This window comes from Dendrobates tinctorius, unplaced genomic scaffold (assembly GCF_039654945.1).
Source record: "Dendrobates tinctorius isolate UK_male_01 unplaced genomic scaffold, ASM3965494v1 ptg000162l, whole genome shotgun sequence".
NCBI classification, from domain to species: Eukaryota; Metazoa; Chordata; class Amphibia; order Anura; family Dendrobatidae; genus Dendrobates; species Dendrobates tinctorius.
Window position 1 is genome coordinate 60,844,998 of NW_027361829.1, and position 20,475 is coordinate 60,865,472.

General features: G+C 39.5%; 1 long non-coding RNA gene across 1 annotated transcript in view; it reads right to left on the minus strand.

The window, feature by feature from the left end:
• The window catches only part of LOC141052592 (uncharacterized), a 115,062-nt gene that overhangs the window by 13,586 nt on the left and 81,001 nt on the right, over window positions 1–20,475 (minus strand). Inside the window, exon 2 of the long non-coding RNA XR_012220852.1 lies at window positions 6,290–6,391. This is a non-coding gene — a long non-coding RNA (uncharacterized lncRNA). The remainder of the gene's footprint in view (window positions 1–6,289; window positions 6,392–20,475) is intronic.

The following is a 20,475-nucleotide window of genomic DNA, read 5'->3' on the forward strand; positions in this document are numbered from 1 at the left end:
CACTAGAGGATAACGGAGATTTTGAATTTCTGCACACACTTGTGGACACTGGACAATTTTGGATTGTGTGAGGCCCACTGAATATCACTGCACTATGTGACAGGCTCAATGTCGCAGGTGTGAAAAATGTCACTAGAGGATAACGGAGATTTTGAATTTCTGCACAAACTTGTGGACACTGGACACTTTTGGATTGTGTGAGGCCCACTGAATATCACTGCGCTATGTGACAGGCTCGATGTCGCAGGTGTGAAAAATGTCACTAGAGGATAACGGAGATTTTGAATTTCTGCACACACTTGTGGACACTGGACACTTTTGGATTGTGTGAGGCCCACTGAATATCACAGCGCTATGTGACAGGCTCGATGTCACAGGTGTGAAAAATGTCACTAGAGGATAACGGAGATTTTGAATTTCTGCACACACTTGTGGACACTGGACACTTTTGGATTGTGTGAGGCCCACTGAATATCACAGCGCTATGTGACAGGCTCGATGTCGCAGGTGTGAAAAATGTCACTAGAGGATAACGGAGATTTTTAATTTCTGCACACACTTGTGGACACTGGACACTTTTGGATTGTGTGAGGGCCACTGACTATCACTGCGCTATGTGACAGGCTCGATGTCACAGGTGTGAAAAATGTCACTAGAGGATAACGGAGATTTTGAATTTCTGCACACACTTGTGGACACTGGACACTTTTGGATTGTGTGAGGCCCACTGAATATCACAGCGCTATGTGACAGGCTCGATGTTGCAGGTGTGAAAAATGTCACTAGAGGATAACGGAGATTTTGAATTTCTGCACACACTTGTGGACACTGGACACTTTTGGATTGTGTGAGGCCCACTGAATATCACAGCGCTATGTCACAGGCAGAAATTGGCTAGTGTATGACAAACTACAAGGTGTATATAAAATTGGGTAGAATAGGAATCTCTCTAGAGTGTAGGTCTGTAAGAATGGAACATGTCCTCGACTTATTCTTACAGAGTGACACACAGATAGCTTCACTGTGGCCGTGATACCAGCCATTACACGGTACTGAGAGAGGAACGTGCACGTACACGGCTGTCCGGTGTATGTAAAATTGTCAAGCTCTGTGTTTTTTAAGTATACGGACTGACACATGTTGTCTCTCTATAGTTTTGAATGTGATCAAACAGCAAATATATTTAACTGTTTGAAAACTAGACAAAACTAGAAGGTGCAGGTCTGTAAGAACGGAACATGTCCTCGACTTATTCTTACAGAGTGAAACACAGATAGCTTCACTGTGGCAGTGATAACAGCCGTTACACGGTACTGAGAGAGGAGCGTGCACGTACACGGCTGTCCGATGTACGTAAAATTGTCAAGCTCCATGTTTTTTAAGTATGCGGACTGACACGCGTTGTCTCTATAGTTTTTAATGTGATCAAACAGCAAATATATTTAACTGTTTGAAAACTAGACAAAACTAGAAGGTGCAGGTCTATAAGAACGGAACATGTCCTCGACTTATTCTTACAGAGTGACACACAGATAGCTTCACTGTGGCTGTGATAACAGCCGTTACACGGTACTGTGTGAGGAGTGTGCACCGCTGTATGGTGTGAAAAAATGCGCGCTCAGTACCTCACCAGGACAAAAAAAAAATTGGGATTGCTTTTAAAAAAGCAGTTTGCAGAGCAGTGGGTAAACAGCAATGCAGCCGTCAGGAAGCCTTAGAGGGCAGCCTAACAACCAACACCGCTGATCCAGAAAAATATAGCCTCCACTTGCACTGCACACACAGTGACTGGTGTGTTGTACAGGCTAAATCGCTAGCAGCAGAAGCAGTTTTTGGTGTCTTCTTCCCTGCCTAACACTGTCCCTACAGAATCAGCAGCAGCAGCAGCTCTCCCTATTCTGAGATCCGCATGAGTAACATGACGGTCGGCGTGCACGCCCTTTTATACCACCTGTGACGCCCACCAAAGCAAGCCAATCACTTGCATGCCCTTCTGAAAGATGGTGGTGACCCCTGCCTATGTCATCACGTTGCCCACAGTGCCCGTGGATCCTGATTGGCTGAAAAAGAGCGCAAAACAAACTTTTGAAACGTGACTTTGGCGCTTAAGTCGCCAACCTCGTGGCCAACCTCATCCTAGGGTCGGGTTTCGTTTCATGAAACCCGACTTTGCCAAAAGTCGGGGACTTTTGAAATTTTTCGACCCGTTTCGCTCAACACTACTCTTTACCTTAGACTTGGCCAGAGGTTCACCTTCCAAGACAATGACCCTAAACACACAGCTAAAATGAATAAGAAGTAGCTTCAGAACAACTCTGTGACCATTCTTGACTGGCCCAGCCAAAGCCCTGACCTAAACCCAATTGAACATCTCTGGAGGCACCTGTTAAAGGCTGTCCACCAACGTTCACCATCCAACCTGACTGAACTGGAGATGATCTGCAAGGAAGAATGGCAGAGGATCCCCAAATCCAGGTATGGAAAACTTGATGCTTCATTCCTAAGAAGACTCATAGCTGTACTAGCTCAAATGGGTGCTTCTACTCAATACTGAGCAAAGGGTATGAATACTTATGACCATGTGATATTTCAGTTTTTCTTTTTTAATAAATTTGCAAAAATTTCAACATTTCTGTTTTTTTTCAGTCAAGATGGGGTGCAGAGTGTACACTAATGAGAAAAAAATGAACATTTTGAACTGAATACTTTCCATACCCACTGTAATATAGCCAACATATGCTCTCTGTGGAATGGGCTCTGCCTCTGAGCCCACTAAAGTGAAGCATGAGCCAGCATTTGAGTCCAGGTAAAATAATTTCTCTATTATAAACATTAAAATGTGGAAGGCATGGCTTTTTCCAAATATCTTTCCAAATATCTAAGACTAGCGGTTATGGGGAAACCATTGCAGTAACCAAACATGTATCGAGTATGCACTGCTTCCTTAGACTCGTTAATGAAAACTAACTATGAAAATATGGAATCATAAAATTGATGTATTTATCAGTAGAAGTTTAAAAACTAATGACATGCTGACAATTGTACTTCAGTACCCATAGAAATATCTGAGTAAATATGCGATCTAACAACACGAAAGCAGAAAACTTTGTGAGAAGCAAAATTTGCATCAGTCTCAAAATTTTCGGTCATTATTCTAAAGTGCCTACAGGTAGAGGAGTTGGGACTACATGCTGCTGGAAGAGGATGATCACAGCCAGCTCTGTGCACACACATGCTGCAAACCAGGATGTCAATCAAAATACCAGGGAGTGATGAAAGCTACATTCGCTGTAAAGTAACCACTTCCTGCTATGCCATGATGAATTGAAGTGCGAGGCTGCAGTAAGAATAATAGTTCATTTTCTCCCTGTAGCTGCTGTTACAGTAGGCTGACTAAACTGAATTTAAATGCCACTTTCCCCTATATCTGCAGATAAATAGCATTTCTGGATGTGACAAGTTGTCTTTAAGAATATTATTAAATGTAAGAAACCTAAAATGCAAACTTTACTGCAGCTTCACACATTCCTACCATTGATCAAGATTGCATACCTTAATGCCCGTCACATGTTGCATATGAGAGATTACTACTAATCTTTAGAAGCACAGGCTGGAGATTTTATTGGGTTAATTTGTGATACGGTACAGCAGAAAAAAATATCTACTTACAGTTCTTCGTGCAGATTAGTGTTTTCTTTTGAAAGCACATCTGCTTCAATCTTTAATACATGAATGATTTTTAGCATCCATTCATAGAGCGAGTGATGTCTTTTTTTCACTGGACAGCATTGATGCTGAAACCTGATTTCCTATTTTGCATAAATGTAATAAAGTGTGAGTGTGTATGCTGAATGCACTGACATTCACATTTCAGGTTGTCAGAGCTCATGGAATCTCAGCATGGAACAAATGTTTTCCTAAAATTGCCTCAGCACATAAACTGCTTTATGTTCGGATGGGTTTGTAAGCTCACACAATAACAGAGGGTGTTAAAGTGGATAGTTGAATGTTTCAGTGCAGTAAAAATTTGCTTTGAGCTCAGTTTTACTTAGTCTATAACCTTGGGTAATAACCTTTTTTTATTGATCAAACCTACATTTGAAGCTTGCTTTTAAACAAAATGATCAATATATTTGTAAAAGCAGAGAAATGTATTCTTTGCATTTCCCTTTCTCCCTCAAAACTGCAATTGCATTCTTCTCTAATCCATTGAAATCTGTGTATGGAAACAAGATTTATAATGCCACAGCACTGAATCTATGAATTAAATTTTATGGCAATAGACATGTACTTTTTCAACAGCACATCCTACAGATGTTTTGTGCAGATATATATACAGCTCTGGCAAAAATTAAGAGAGCACCACATTAAAACCCTGTCATGGGCAGCCCATTCTCCAGACCTGAACCCCATAGAAAACCTCTGGATTGTAATCAAGAGGATGTTGCATAGTCACAAGCCATCAAACAAAGATGATCTGCTTACATTTTTGTGCCAGGAGCAGTGTGAAAGACTGGTGTCAAGAATGCCAAGACACATGAAAGCTGTTTTTAAAAATCATGGTTATTCCACAAAATATTGATTTCAGAACTCTTCCTGAGTTAAAACATTAGTATTGTTGTTTCTAAACGATTATTAACTTGTTTTCTTTGCATTATTTGAGGTCTGAAAGTACTGTTTTTTTTTATTTTGACCATTTTTCTTTGTCATAGAAATAATACAAAATTTATTGCTTGGAAATTTGGAGATATGATGTCAGAAGTTTATAGACTAAAAGAGCAATTTACATTTTACTCAAACATATACCTATAAAGAGAAAAATCAGACAAACTGAACATTTGAAAGTGGTCTCTTAATTTTTGCCACAGCTGTATATATATATATATAATGTTTTTGAGTGATTTCCTTTTAAGTTAAATATGAACTGTTGAATAAAATACCAACAATTCTATGTGTTTTCTATATGTAATATATATGTGTATTTTTTGTTCAAGTAATTAAGCATCTAATTCAAATATGCCTGCTTATCTAGAAGAAATATAACAAACCTCTATAAACAGTGCTGAATAGGGTACTGTTACTCTACTGGATGAAATAATGGTCCATCACCACCCCTAATACAAAAGGTTTTTGTTCACTTCATCATAAGCAATGATTATTATTGCATACATAGAATTTTTTCATTCGAATTCAGTGCATTGCTTCGAGACGGATTTAATTTTTCTTTGAAGTTCTCAAAATTATTTTTTTATTCAATTTATGTTAATCTGGAAGCCAGCTGCCCCCCCCCAATTTCCTGGATTTGTGAAATAGCAAAAATATGTGCTGTTTTGTGCATAAATATGTGATTCTTCAGATGTTGTTTTAGTCCAGCCTGATGAAGAGACCTGAGTAGTCTCGAAAGCTTGCAATGTGTTACCATCTCTTCAGTTAGCCAATAAAAGGACTTTCACTGAGGACTCTCAAGTCTAAATATTTTTCTATCTACTGGCTAACATGGTACAATCATATATATCTTTCCTGTGTGTGAAATCTATTTTCACATTGCATGAAGAAGACCAGCTGCCTCGGTAAATGAATACTAGGAAGAAACAATCAAGCAGGGAGCTGTGTAGACAAGGAGATAGCTGGAAAAATAATAAAACTAATGTGAGGTTGATCAATTTTTTTGAGCAAATTTAACTGAACTGTTAAACTTAAATTTGTTCAGGTTCATTCATCACTTATTTTCATAGGATATTTTTAAAACAACTTAATAACAGTGCCCATAGCAGTAATTGCCTCTGAATCAGTTTAAATGGGTTTTTGCCTTCCAGATATTTAGGAGACACTTCTATCTCAAAAACATTTCAGAGCTTAGAAAGATGACTATTACCTGCTGAAAGTAAAACCATTTTCGCTATAGAATTAATGATCCTTAGGTTCCTGAAGCAAATTCTTTGTTACTATAATCCATCCATCCTCCAGATATCTGCCCCTGAGAATGATCCACTTAAGTTACAATATGTATTTCTTATACACCAATGCCAAAAACTAAGTGTAATGCATGAGATTTATCACAGATATTTAAAGTCAAAGTCTAGGACTATCTCATGCGATCTTACATGTTCGGTCTAGAGATAAGCGGATCTGAAAATTTGAATCCGCCAAATCTCACAAATTTTCCTGGACAATTGAATTTGCAGCAAAGTTATAGTCTGCTAATTGAATGTCCTTAATATGCTCTGTTTTCCCTACAGAAGATTAGATGTAGAAAATAAAAAATATTTATTTTTAATTTACCGCTCACCTCTCTTTCTCCTCTGCCTTTCACTGTCCCTTGTCCTGTTTTCAAAGCATCTTGTTTTCACTGCCATCAAGTAATGAATCCCTATGCCCCTTCATATAAGGACTGAACAGGGGAGAGAGTAAAAAGTCCAGGGAGATGATCAGTAAGGTTAGCATAAGTTTTTTTTAATTCTTAACCTCTTTATGACCAATGCCAGACATAGCATATCATGAGTGTGTATCAGTACCTGAATCATGACGTGCTATGTCTGTCATTAATTTAAACTGTCACTGTGTGTAAACATGCAGTAACAGTGCAGTTCCAACAGCTGTTACTGGCAGGTGAGCAGCACAGGTAGGTAGATCAAGGACCCATGTCATTGTGCTTTGTTCGGTCAGTCAATTTGACCTAATAATAATATAATAATAATAATCTTTATTTTTATATAGCGCTAACATATTCCGCAGCGCTTTACATTTTACACACATTTTCATCACTGTGCCCGATGGGGCTCACAATCTATATTCCCTATCAGTATGTCTTTGGAGTGTGGGAGGAAACCGGAGTGCCCGGAGGAAACCCACGCAAACACGGGGAGAACATACAAACTCCTTGCAGATGTTGTCCTTGGTGGGATTCGAACCCAGGACTCCAGCGCTGCAAGGCTGCAGCGCTAACCACTGAGCCACCGTGCTGCCCATGACCTAATGATCATAGTATGGTTACGTAGGAGGTGTTGAAATGTAAGCACCTCCCACCCAATCACAGTAGAAGCTCAGCAATGTTATCACTGCACCTGACTGTTTAACCCTTTAAATGCTGCATTCGAGAGCGATCTCAACATTTAAGAGCCAGGCAGATGGATGGCTTGATAGTTGCCTTGGTGACCTGAAGTCATCATGACAACCCCCAGGTCACCAAGAATGATCTAAGAAGCTTCTGCATAGGTATAATGCATTGCAATGCATTACACCTGCCATCAATGCAAACAAAAGTGAAAGTCCCATAGAGTGACTAAGTAAAAAAGTAAAAAAAAGTTGTAAAAATGTTTTGTAAATGAAAATAGTTTAAAAAATTACACTTATAAATACAAATTTTTATGTAAAAAAAGAAAGAAAAAAGTACTCATATTTGGTATCGCCACTTAAGAAATGACCCGATCTATAAAAGTGCCAAACGAGTTAACCCCATCAGTGGGCAACATAAAGAAAATAAATAAAAAACATGGCAAACTATGCTTTTTCATCATATCACTGGAATAAAAAACAAAAAAATTGTGATAGAAAAGACAAATGTATGCAAGTAAAAGTGGTATAACTGAAAAAGTCACTGAAAAAACTGCCACATAGCTTCAAAAGTTTAAAAAATAAAAAGTAATAGCTCTCAGAAAATTGTGATACAAAATAATTATTTTTTCTATAAAAGTTTTTATTGCGTAAAAGCGCCTAAACATAAAAAAGACATAAATGAGGTATCACTGTAATCATACTGACTCGAAGAATAAAGTTGCCTTATCATGTTTACCACATGTGAAACTGCATTAAAAAAAACAAAAAAACAATTCCTGAATTGTTGGTTTATGTTTCTTCTGCCTCCCAAAAATCAGAATAGAAAGCGATCAAAAAATGTCTTGCGCCCATAAATAGTACCAATAAAAACACAAACTCGGCCCACAAAAAAGAGGCCTTCACATGACTATGTTGGCAGAAATATGAACAAAATATAGCTCTCAAAATATGGTCAAGCAAAAAAGTTGTGTTTTAGTGTGTGAAAGCAGCCAAATATAAAAAATATGTAAATCTGTTATAGATGTAATCACACTGACCCAAATAATAAAGTCACCCTATTACTTATACCGCATGAGGAACAGCGTGCAAAATATATAAAACCAATTCTTCACCTGTTGATGATTTGTTCATTCTGCCTCCCAAAGATTGCAGTAAGGCACAGGACTTACAGCGGGGTTCCTGTGTAAATCTCTAAAATACGTGATTCAAATGGAATCCCAGCGGAAGATTCCCTGTAGTTAGGCAGATGGAGGCACTGTGGATGTCGTTTCGCCTATGATTTGGCTGTGCCCATCTTTTTGTCATTTAAAAGCAAGTTTGACCACAGTTTTCTGAATTTCTGAATTGGAGGACACTGATGAACAGAAGCCAGATGAAGTCCAGAGTTACTCTGCTGCCTCATTATAATGAATGGATCCTGCAACAGTTTCATTCGAATCACATCATTCAGAGATTTAGATGGAAACCCGATGTAAGTGCTCAGAGTAGAGCAGAGGATAAATGTGACCTCAAATGTTATGTAAAAGGCTCCAAATAAAAAATTCAACTCAATCAAAAAAAGCAAGGCCCCGCTCAGGTCAGTCATCTGTTATCGGAGATATAGGAGGCATCCACATTAATAGTAGTACAAAGGCTCTGGGAAAGCACTATGCACATCACAAAAGAAATTCAGCAAATTCTGCACTCACAAATCAAAACTCCCCCCTCCCTTCTGAGTTCCCTCAGTGTGTCTAAACCACATTTATAATCCACATGTTTGGCAGGAGTATAATTTCCAAAACGGGGTCACCTGTGGGAATATTCCACTCTATTAGCATTCAGGGGCTGTATATGGAATCTTCAAACTATTCTAGGAAAATATGGGATATCTGCATACTCAGGAGAAATTGCACAACATCTTTTGGAGCCCGTTTTCTCATTTTACTTTTGTGAAAATAAATAATTTGAGGCTAAAAGAAAATTTTTGTGGAAAAAATGCATTTTTTTATTTTCACAGCTCAACTTCTATGAAGCATCTGGAGGTTCAATGTGCTTACCACACATCTAGATACAATCCTTGAGTGGGTCAAGTTTCCAAAATGTGGTCATTTGTGGGTGGATTCCACTGTTTAGGCACATAAGAGGCTCTTCAAATGTGACATCATTCCAGCCATTTTTGCATCAAAAAGTCAAATGGTGCTCCTTCCCTTCTGAGCCCTGTCATGAATCAAAACAGTTGATTTCCCCAACATAAGGGGTTTTGGTGTCCTCAAGAAAAATTGCACAGCACATTTTGCTGTTCAATTTCTCTGTTATTCTTGTGAAAATAAGAAAGTGGCTAAATTAAATTTTTTGTGAAAAAATATAAATGTTCATTTTCTTCCTTCCACACCACATTCATTCCTGTGAAGCCCCTTAAGAGTTAATAAACTTCTTGAATGTGGCTTTGAGCATCTTGAGGGGTGCAATATTTAGAATAGTGTCACTTTTGGGTATTTTCTGTCATATAGGCCCCCCCAAAGTCACTTCAAATGTGATGTGGTCCCTAAAAAAATGGTTTCGTAAATTAGATTGGAAAAATTAGAAATTGCTGATTAGATTTTAACCCCTTAATGACCACTGATATGCCTTTTAACAGCAGCACTTAAACCGCAGCGCCGCTTTTTAACGGTACTGAGGAATAAGGATGTAGCTCCCCCCAGAGTCAGAATTTCTCTGGGGTCTCGGCTACCAGGGGTAGTTAAGAACCCAGGGAGCATAATTCGGGTCATTTTTTTACCGACCCCGGTGTTGCATTCACCATTATTAATGGTATAATGGCGACCCCCCCAAAAAAGTAAGATTTTCCATTTAATTTCTCTCTTCTGTTGTGATTGCCCATCAGAGGAGAGAGATATAGGGTCCCCTGATCCCCCCTGTACCTCTGATGTCCCAGCAACCCCCCCATGAAGCCCCCCAGGCAACCGGCATTTTCTTCTGGGAGAAAATAGCAGGCACATGCGCAGTGCACTCGCTGAGATCTGCTGTCCGGCACCCGGTAACATGAAAAACAAGTTCAGAATCAATGGGATACGGTGAAGCATTCCAGAGCTATAACCTCATAAAGTGAAAGTGGTAAGAATTGTAAAAATTGGCTTGGTCATTAAGTACAAAATTAGCTCTGTCACTAAGGGGGTTAACACTTTTAATTTCCTAAAAAAAATCTGTAAATTTGGTTTGTAGGAAATGTTATTTAACTATTTTCTGTGACATAACTCTGTTATAAGGGAATAAAAATTAAAATTTTGAAAATTGTGACATTTTCAAAGTTTTCACCAAATTTCCATTATTTTCACAAATAAGCACAACTCATATTGAACAAATTTTGCCACTTTCATGAAGTATAAAATATCACGAAAAATACATTCTCTGAATCACTGGGATGCATTGAAGCGCTCCAGAGTTTTTCCCTCATAAATTGACAATGGTCAGAATTAAAAAATGAGGCCTGGTCTTTAACCTAAAAGTTGCTTGGTTAAAGAGGTTAAACTTTTGATGCCCCTTTATGGTTATTCAAAATCATAGCCAGGTGGAATCCATTTTGCTGAGTCTGCCCGAATGCAAATGACAAATAATTCTACATTTTTTTGAATGCAGATTTTTGTAATGTTAGAATACAATTCAATTCCATTTGAATGTATTCACTAATCTTTAATGCTATATCTTAAATTTCACACAGCATCGAAATTTGATAAAGTGAAATTTTTTGTAAATATAGCTGTTCTATTTTTCCATTTGTAAAATTTTGATAAATGTTGCTTTATTTTATTTGTGACCTTACTAGTAATTTGAATAATAAAAAGCAGAGCACAATAAATGAACAAGAAATTCAAAAAGCATAGCAGAAAAGAGGCAGCTATACTTACCAAAACAGATCATAAAACTAATGCACTTACAGGATGCAGCATCCATGCTTTATCAAGATGGAAGCAACATAGGTGCATAAAGCTGATGAAACAACCACTGACAACCTACCAATTCATGGAGGAGGTGTTTGCCTATTCTTAGAATTGCATATGGATAACACTTGTTATAGGGCACTGGTCACACAGATGTAGTGCATATTGTCTAGCTAACAGCCTATTAGTGACACTCATACTATTCGATTAGGATGACCGCCAAGCACTATGTAAGTGCACCACAGAGGGGAAGGCAATGTAGTTTACAAGGCCAATATTTATGGGCTGGGCTGCATCTGTCATAGAAACAAAAATGTGCAGTAAAGTATATATAATACACGTGAGGTATTGGTCACTACTTTGGCCAAAATACTTAAGTTTGCAACCCAAAACACAGCAGGTGGACAAAATAAAATATAAAAAGCATAGCAGAAGAAGTCTTTCCATACTTACTGACATACGTCACAAAACAAATGCACTTACTCTATGCAGCAGACCCCCTTATTAACCCCTTTACTCCCAAGGGTGGTTTGCATGTTAATGCCCGGGCCAATTTTTACAATTCTGACCACTGTCCCTTTATGAGGTAATAACTCTGGAACTCTTACATGCATCCCGGTGATTCTGACAATGTTTTCTCGTGACATATTGTACTTCATGCTAGTGGTAAAATTTAATTGATATAACTTGTGTTTTTTGTGAAAAAAATGGAAATTTGGCGAAAATTTTTAAAATTTTGCAATTTTCCAAATTTGAACTTTTATGCTCTTAAATCACAGAGATATGGCACACAAAAAACTCAATAAGTAACATTTCCCACATGTTTAGTTTACATCAGCACAATTTGGGAATCAAAATTTTTTTTTGTTAGGAACTTATAAGGGTTAAAAATTGACCAGCGATTTCTCATTTTTACAACACCATTTTATTTTTAGGGACCACATCACATTTGAAGTCACTTTGAGGGGTCTATATGATAGAAAGTACCCAAAAGTGAAACTCTTATAAAAACTGCACCCCACAAGGTGCTCAAAACCAGATTCAAGAAGTTTATTAACCCTTTAGGTGCTTCACAGGAATTTTTGGAATGTTAAAAAAATGAACATTTAACTTTTTTTGAAAAAAATAATTAATTAAGGTTCAATTTTTTTATTTTACTAAGGGTAACAGGAGAAATTGGACTGGAAAAGTTATTGTGCAATTTGCCCTGAGTACTTAGATACCTGATATGTGGAGGGGAACCTCTGTTTGGGCGCATGGCGGAGCTCGGAAGGGAAGGAGCGCCGTATGACTTTTTCACTGTAAAATTGGCTGGAATTCAGATAGGATGCCATGTCAAGTTTGGAGAGCTCCTGATGTGCCAAAACAGTGGAAACCCCCCACAAGTGACCCCATTTTGGAAACTAGACCCCCCAAGGAACTTATCTAGATATGTGGTGAGCACTTTGAACCCCCAAGGGCTTCCCAGAAGTTTATAACGTACAGCCGTACAATTAAAAAATCATATTTTTTCCACAAAAATTATCTTTTCACACCCAATTGTTATTTTCCCAAGAGTAACAGGACTCCAAAAGTTATTGTGCATTTTGTCCTGAGTATGCTGATACCCCATATGTGGGGGTAAACCACTATTTGGGCGCATGGCAGAGCTCGGAAGGGAAGCAGCACCATTTGACTTTTTTGGCTGCAATTGAGATCTGATGCCATGTCGCGTTTGGAAAGCCCCTGATGTGCCAAAACAGTGGAAACGCCCCAATTTTAACTCCAACCCTAACCCCAATACACCCCTAGCCCTAACCCTAGCCCTAACCCTAGCCCTAGCCCAAATGGTAAAATGGAAATAAATACATTTTTTTATTTTATTATTTTTTCCTAACTAAGGGGGTGATAATAAGGGGGTTTGATTTACTATATATGGCAGGTTTTTATTTTTGGCAGCTGTCGCACGCTATGCTTTTTATTGTAAAAATAGTTTATGCATCACCACATTTTGAGAGCTATAATTTTTCCATGTTTTGACCCACTGAGTCATGTCAGGTCTTTTTTTTTTGCAGGACGAGTTGATGTTTTTATTGGAATCTTTTTCGGGCACGTGACTTTTTTGATCACTTTTTATTCCGATTTTTGGGACGCAGAATGAACAAAAACCAGCGTTTCATGAATTTCTTTTGGGGGTGCGTTTACACCGTTCCGCGTGCGGTAAAATTGATAAAGCGGTTTTATTCTTCGGGTCAGTATGGTTACAGCGATACCTCAGTTATGTCTTTTTTTATGTTTTGGCGCTTTTATGCAATGAAAACAATTTTATATAAAAAATAATTATTTTTGCATCGCTTTATTCTGCAAGCTAAAACTTTTTTATTTTTTTGTGGGACAAGATGACGTTTTCAGCGTTACCATGGTTATTTATATCCGTCTTTTTGATCACGCGTTATTGCGCTTTTTGTTTGGCGGTATGATGATAAAGCTTTATTTTTTGCTTCGTTTTTATTTTTATTTTTTAAGGGGTTCAATAAAGGGGTTAACTAATGGGACAATTTTATAGGGCAGGTCATTACGGATGCAGTGATTCCAAATATGTGTTCTTTTAATGTTTTTTTTTATTTTAAAGAATGAATTTATTAGGGAATATTTATTTATTTTTTTATTTATTTAGCGATTTTTATAAATTAATTTTACACTTTTTTGAAACTTTATTACATTGTCCCAGGGGGACATCACTCTCATGTGACAGATCGCTGAGGAAGCCGGCTCCCTGCAGGCCCCCGAAGGTCCTCGCTGCCATATTGGATCCGGAAACGTGCTGGGAAGGAGGCCCCCACAGCAGCACTGCACATTGCGCTGCTGCGGGGGTCTCAGGGAAGCACGGAGGGAGCCCCCTCCCTGCCAATGCTTCCCTAAACCCCCGCCGGTACACTGCGGTCGTGCTTGATCGCAATGTGCCAGGGGTTAACGTTTCGGGGGCGGTCCGCGACCACCCCTGAAACATAGTGCCGGGTGTCAGCTGTGATAATCAGCTGACACCCGGCCGCGATCAGAGGCACTCACCACGTGAGCGCAGCTGATTGCGTTAGACGTACTATTCCGTCCTTGGAACTTAGATCCCAGGTCACATGGACGGAATAGTACATCTAATGTAGGAAAGGGGTCAAAAGGCAGAGGCAAAACAGGTACAAAATGCTGATGTAACAACCACTCAATTCATGGAGGGGGTGGTCACCTAGTATTGGAATTTCACACAGATTGACTGCTAATATGAATAGCTAAGCCAGATCTTGTAGTTGTCGTTTTAGATGCATAAACAGAGAAGGGGACTGGTTAACTTAATAAAATGAGCAGTGAACCATGGCTTCAGCTTACACATACAAAAGAACTAAAGGCACCAGTGGAAACAATGTTCTGCACTGATGCCTTTAGGGATTAGAAAATGACCATTGTTTTAGGATGTGTGAGAAGTAGAGCTTCTCGCAGCGAAAAAGCAAGATTTTATGAGGCATTGATCTTTGCACTAACCCAACGCTGATGTATAGTTTAATATGCAGTTACTGAACAGTACTAGCTCTAAAGATGTTACTGTTAGGTAACTTTTTAGTAAACTATGCAGCAGCGCTATTTTGATCTCACAAAATGATTATTTTTCACTGCAAGACCATGAAAAGTTTTGGGATACCACTATTTATGTCAGGATGTTATAATCCAGAGGTTTGTATTATACTTTTGCTGGAAAGTTGTGTCTGTTTGGGGGCGTTAGGATTACTTTTGGCTACTTTTGTTAATAGGTGATATATACAGTATAAAAAAAAACATCTGTATGAATCATTTCAACAATACTACTAAACTGTCCTGAAATAGCTCATACTGTTCACATTTATATACTGTACATTATACACCTCTGGATGTCAATTTTCATCCTAAGGAGGGGAGAGTAATTTGCCATAGGGATTGGCAAAAAAGAAGAAAATCCAGCTCAATGAACTTTTGTACAAACCTCTTTCTTTACTCACTGGTAGTGCTCAATAGAGGATAAAACAGCATCAGCAATGTACATTACTTGGTATGCCACAGCGATGCGTTTCAGGTGACATCGCATGACTAAGGGTGATCCCCACTTTATTCTTGAAGTGATTGAAAAATATAATGTACCCCAAATTGTTTCCAATAGAGATGAGCGAATTTGCTGGAAACCATCGCTGAATATGAATTTTCCATATACGTGCCTTACGTGTACCCTATTTGTGTTGAATTTATGTTTGACTATGGCTTCTGAACATATTCGTCCATCTCTACTCTCATTGACTCCAATGACATTCGACTATGGTCGTTGAATATTGCAAATACAATATTCTTACAAAATCTGTGCTCCAAAAGCCAAATAGTGCTCCATCCTTTTCAGCCCTGTCGTGTGGCGTAACAATAATTTCTGACAACAAATGGGGTACCACTGCGTTCAGAAGAAATTGTGCAATAAATTGTGGGGTCTAGTTTAACCTATTAACCCTTGTGTACCTGACAAATTAGCAGCAACTATAAAAATTACATTTTTACAATTAAAATGTCATATTCCGATGTCTTAATATTATATAATTTTATGAGGCACCTATAAGTTCAATATATTCACTAAACCTGTAGATGACTTCCTTTAGGCATCTTGTTTCCATATTGGGGTTATTTGTGGGGGGTTTCTGCTTTTTTCACATGTCAGGATCTCTTCAAATGCGATATGGCATACACAATCTATTCCAGGCAAATAGCGCTCTTTCCTTTCCTAACCCTGTCATGTACCCAAGCAGAAGTTTTTTAATACATATGGGGTATATTTGGGTTCTGGACAAATTGCACAACAAATTAAGGGTCTGTTCTCTCCTATTATCCACTGCAAGGCAAGTGGAAAGAGATGGGCAAAGTGCTAGAACTGCCACACCTATTACAGGTGCCTTTTCTGGGCTGCTTCGGGCTGCTATAATTAGGCTTGGGGGGCGATATCTATGGCCTTTTACCAGTCTGAGAATACCAGCCCCCAGCTGTCTGCTTTAGCAAGAATGGTTGTCAAAAATGGGAAGGACACCACGCCATTTTTAAAAATTATTTATTTGAATAATTAAAAAATACGGCGTGGGGACCCCTCCATTCTTGATTAAAGGTTGCAGCTCCCAGCTGTGAGTTTTGCCTAGCTGGTTATCAAAAATGCTATCTATGTGTTTTCAACTCTGCAAACTTATATCTGGTAACCAGCTTTTCCAATCTCTGCTCTGAATCCACTCCTGTGTCTCCATTCAATGTCAGCAAGCAGTTAATCCTGAATGCTATCTATGTGTTTTCAACTCTGCAAACTTATATCTGGTATATAGTTTTTTTCAACTTACTCTGCTTGTCCCCTTATGTTGTGAGGTCAAGAAACTTTTCAAAGTGCTTTATGATCCATGTAGTGCTGGACATGTGTTTATTTGACCACAACATTTTATTGGGTCCTGGTGTCTCAATTTAGTGTGATTGATTAACGAGAAGAGAGAGCCAAAAAAAAAAAAAAAACTTAGCCTTAATCTCCTATATATTCGGACATAGCTAGGGGGAGCATTTATGCAGGGGTGGCATTTATGCACATGTAATCGAAGTACATGTATCAAAGTACTTCTGGCAGTTATAACATGGCAGTTAGACAGGGCAGGAGACAGGTAAGACATTTATATACATCTACTCCCTGTACATTTGGAGTACAACAAATACAAATATATACCATATGCATTTGTGTAATTTATATCCTGGCCGCTGCATTCACACACATCCACCGCCCTGGCATTAATTCTCCACACTCCATCCATATTGGCCCCTCACTCCTTTCCTCTCCTATGTATAGCACTCACGCTCTTTTCACATTGTTAAATTGCACAGATCCAGGCAGTCCCACCATTCAACACCAGAGACGCTCTCACAAATCACTTAACCATCTGCTCACTCTTTCTATCCTCCTTCTCCTAGTCGCAGGAGACATTGCTCCCAACCCTGGTCCCCCATGTTATAGAAAGTCAAACCCCCCCACTGCTACACTCAGAAACCCCTCTAATCTTATTAATATTCCCTGCATGCCATCTATCTCTCTTAATTGTGCACTTTGGAATTCTCGCTCAGTGTGTAACAAACTCTCCTTCATTCATGACTTCTTCCTTTCTAATTCTCTTAACCTCCTGGCTCTTACTGAAACCTGGATCCAGCAGTCAGATACTACCGCTGCTGCTGCTGCTCTTTCATATGGGGGGCTACACTTCTCTCATACCCCAAGATCAGACAATAGAGCTGGTGGAGGCGTTGGTCTGCTCCTATCACCAAAATGTACCTTTCAGGTTATCCCTCAAGTACCCTCACTTGTCTTCCCTTCTTTTGAGGTCCATGCCGTCAGACTCTACACCCCCTTCTCCATGCGAGTGGCGGTGGTGTATCGTCCTCCCGGCCCCTCCCATCAGTTCCTGGATCATTTTGCCACTTGGCTTCCACATTTTCTCTCCTGTGACATCCCTACCCTCATCATGGGAGATTTCAACATCCACATTGCTCTTCCCCTCTCCCCATCTGCTACTCACCTTTTATCTCTAACCTCCTCATTTGGCCTTTCGCAGCTCACTAATTCTCCAACGCATGAAGACGGAAACTCCCTCGACTTGGTCTTCTCTCGGCTTTGTGCAGTGGATGATTTTGCAAACTCCCCTCTCCCGCTCTCTGACCACAATCTTCTTTCATTCTCTATAAAGAACTGCCAGGCTGCTCAGGTCACCCCGACTGTCCAGACTTATAGAAACATACAGGCCATTAACACCCAGAAACTTATGAAGAACTTGCAGTCTTCATTGGCCCCTATCTCCTCCCTCTCATGTCCTGATTCTGCATTGAAGCATTACAATGAAACACTTCAAACTGCCCTGGATGAATTTGCACCCCCTATAAATAGAACACCACAACACAGACGGCGACAACCCTGGCACACAGTGCAAACACGTTTCCTGCAGCGGTGCTCCAGGTGCGCCGAACGTCTGTGGAGAAAATCCAATCTACACGAAGATTTCATCCATTTTAAGTTTATGCTTAGAACATACAACACTGCCCTTCACCTCTCCAAACAAACCTATTTCAACACCCTCATCACCTCACTGTCCAATAACCCGAAACGTCTCTTTGATAGAGTTGAGCGATACCGTCCGATACTTCAAAGTATCGTATCGGATGGTATCGGCCGATCTTTAAAAAAAGTATCGGTATCGCCGATTCCGATACCGGAAGTCCCATTCAAGTCTATGGGACTTCCGGTATCGGAATAAGAAAAACCCTTTCCTGCCCTTGTACAGCCTCTCTGGGGTCTGTACGGGCATTTCGGGGGGCTGTGCCGGCCTGCCAGGGGGTCTGTGCCGGCCTGCCGGTGGTCTGTGCAGGCTCCGGTGGGCTGTGCTGGCCTGCCGGGGGGCTGTGCCGGCCTGCCGGGGGGCTGTGCAGGCTCCGGGGGGCTGTGCCGGCCTGCCAGGGGGCTGTGCAGGCTCCGGGGGGCTGTGCCGGCCTGCCGGGGGGCTGTGCCGGCCTGCCTGTGGTCTGTGCAGGCTTCGGGGGTCTGTGCAGGCATCGTCCGATGGGACTACAAGTCCCATCGGGCGATGCCTGCTACCATGACAGTGATTGACACATTAGCCAATGATGGGACAGTAGTAGTCCCATCATCCGGCTAATGTGTTAAATGTAAAAAAAAAAAATTACATGCTACATACATACAACATACTACATACATGCTACATTCATACTACATAAATACTACATGCAACATACATACTACATATATACTACATACATACTACATGTATACTACATGCATGCTACATACATACTGCATGCTACATACATACTACATGCTACATACATACCACATATATACTACATACATACTACATACATACTACATGCATGCTACATGCTACATACATAACACATATATACTACATGCATGCTACATACATACTACATGCTACATACATACCACATACATACTACATGCATGCTACATACATACTACATGCATGCTACATACATACTACATGCTACATACTACATATATACTACATGCATGCTACATACATACTACATGATACATACTACATATATACTACATGCATGCTACATACATACTACATGCTACATACATACCACATATATACTACATACATACTACATACATACTACATGCATGCTACATGCTACATACATAACACATATATACTACATGCATGCTACATACATACTACATGCTACATACATACCACATACATACTACATGCATGCTACATACATACTACATGCATGCTACATACATACTACATGCTACATACTACATATATACTACATGCATGCTACATACATACTACATGATACATACTACATATATACTACATGCATGCTACATACATACTACATGCTACATACATACTACATATATACTACATGCATGCTACATACATACTACATACATACTACATACATACTACATGCTACATACATACTACATACATACTACATGCATGCTACATACATACTGCATGCTACATACATACTACATACATACTACATGCTACATACATACCACATATATACTACATACATACTACATACAATACATTCATACAATACATACATAGACATACAGTACATATAACATAGAGTAACATACTTACCAATACTTGTCACATTGTTCCCCGAAGCCATTGTCTTTTCCGGAATAAATATTAACATAACAAACCACAAAAATACTCACCCACGATCCGAAGCAGTCCACGAGTGTGTCCCACGACGATCTTGGGTAGAGAACGGAAGCATCAGCTGATGCTGCCGTTCTCTACGGGCTGCAGGAATCCAATGACGGAAGGTAAGTATCCTTCCGCACTGTATTCCTCCGCCACTTAAAAAAAAAAAAAAGTCCCTAGTCTCACTTTATGCCATTGCTGTGTGGGAATTAGCAATGGCATAAAGTGAGACTAGGGACTTTTTTTTTTTTAAGTGGCGGAGGAATACAGTGCGGAAGGATACCTACCTTCCGTCATTGGATTCCTGCAGCCCGTAGAGAACGGCAGCATCATCTGATGCTGCAGTTCTCTACCCAAGATCGTCGTGGGACACACTCGTGGACTGCTTCGGATCGTGGGTGAGTATTTTTGTGGTTTGTTATGTTAATATTTATTCCGGAAAAGACAATGGCTTCGGGGAACAATGTGACAAGTATTGGTAAGTATGTTACTCTATGTTATATGTACTGTATGTCTATGTATGTATTGTATGAATGTATTGTATGTATGTAGTATATATGTGGTATGTATGTAGCATGTAGTATGTATGTAGTATGTATGTAGCATGCATGTAGCATGCAGTATGTATGTAGCATGCATGTAGTATATATGTAGTATGTATGTAGCATGCATGTAGTATATATGTAGTATGTATGTAGCATGTAGTATGTATGTAGCATGCATGTAGTATA